This window comes from Sinocyclocheilus rhinocerous, unplaced genomic scaffold, assembly GCF_001515625.1.
Source record: "Sinocyclocheilus rhinocerous isolate Xijiao unplaced genomic scaffold, SAMN03320098_v1.1 scaffold14082, whole genome shotgun sequence".
Lineage (NCBI taxonomy): Eukaryota > Metazoa > Chordata > Actinopteri > Cypriniformes > Cyprinidae > Sinocyclocheilus > Sinocyclocheilus rhinocerous.
The window spans coordinates 4,124-5,876 of record NW_015650990.1 but is presented as its reverse complement, the minus strand read 5'-3'; positions in this window follow the sequence as shown (position 1 = coordinate 5,876).

The window sequence follows — 1,753 nt, the reverse complement described above, 5'->3', positions numbered from 1 at the left end:
ATATACGTAGTAAGGTTTCACAAAATAAAACAGAGCAAATAAAGTGTAATGATATTAATAAAAACAGTATTCTTCCACCAAACAATGTAGTTCCTCAGAAACAGCTGTGGTTCCAACAAAGTGGTTGCCAAGCAACACAGAAAGTAAACAAAGGTGTATGTTTGTAGAGTAATTTACAACCGCTTAGAACGTGGCTCAGCCAATCAGAATCAAGGACCGGAACTCTCCGCTTTATAAAGCTCTATCTGGTCATGTACAAGCATGTTACTGACAGGATCAAAAACAGGCAGCAAATGAAGTGAGACACCAGTATGTATTTTCTGATGTACTTTCAAATATTGTAAACATGAAAAACTCTTTCCACACAAATAACATGAATGTGGCTTCTCCTTTGTATGAACTCTCAGGTGATTCTTCAGAACTGAAGCCCTCAAAAATGTTTTGCTGCACTGATCACATGAGTACAGTTTCTCTCTAGTGTGGATGTTCATGTGTCTCTTAAGATGTGCTAATTGTGTGAAACTCTTTTGGCATTGATCACAAGTGAATGGTTTCTCTCCAGTATGAACTCTCATGTGACGCTCAAGACTTGTTTTGTCTGTGAAACTCTTTCCACACTGAGTGCAGGTGAGTGATTTCTTGGCTCTTCTTTTCCTTAAATCTTTCTGTTCGGTTTGAGAGCAACTGATTTCTTGGCTCTCTTTTTCTTTAAATCTTTCTGTTCGGTTTGAGAGCAACTCCAAGGTTTTTCTCCAGTTTTAACATGATTTTTCTCCTCAACTTCACTCAATTTTTCATTCTTGTTTTCTTCAATCAACTCTGAAATAAAAGTAAAAATGGTTGATTTTCAGTAACTTGTAAACAGCAGAGAAATGTGGATATAAAGATTAACCCTAATGAGGATGTTTGCTATTACAACAAACTAAATCTATATCTGCTTGAAGCGTTATAACCATCAGTATTATTAATGAAGAATCAGGGTTCATCAGACTTCATCAGTGTTTCTTAGTTGGTCATTTTGATCATCAGAATTCATCAGGGTTTCTTAGTTGGTCATTTTGATGCATCCCTGAAACTCCATGAATGAGGTACATAACTGATCTTCTAATTATTATTTTTAGAACATTATAAATCACAAATCCCATGTTTCTACAGGGAGAACTATTAAATATGTTTGATCAACTACACAATTATCTAACAATGTTATTGAAAAAAGTACCCTATTACAACAAATCTAAATCTGCTTGAAGCTTTATAACCTTCTGCATTATTAATGAAGAATAAACACCAACCTGTTAGTTCTTCAGTATCTTCAGTGTTTCATTCTGCAGAGTTTGTGGGAGGAGCTTCACTGAATATGAAATTCTGTCTGGAAGAAGCAGATTTGCCAATATTGTTTTTTTATAATTTACACATTTAAGCATTTATGTATTGGAAGCAGAAGAGACCAGAGCCGTACAAATACAAAGTGTTGGCTCTTTATAAATTATTATATTACTATATTAAAAGTAACAGCATCAACACAAAGAGCAGATCAATTTAAAATGCTCATTCAGTAACACTGCACTCACATATGTGCTAATTCACACATTCTATGCATTTCTGTTCGTCTGTCTTTTTATTGTTAACATTTCTAACCATATTTTATTTTTCATTCTAACTCAGTATTAACCAATAAGAAGATATCGATCTAGAAATATAGAAAAGAACACAATGTAAATTCTTCCAAATATAAATAACAGTAAGAATGAAA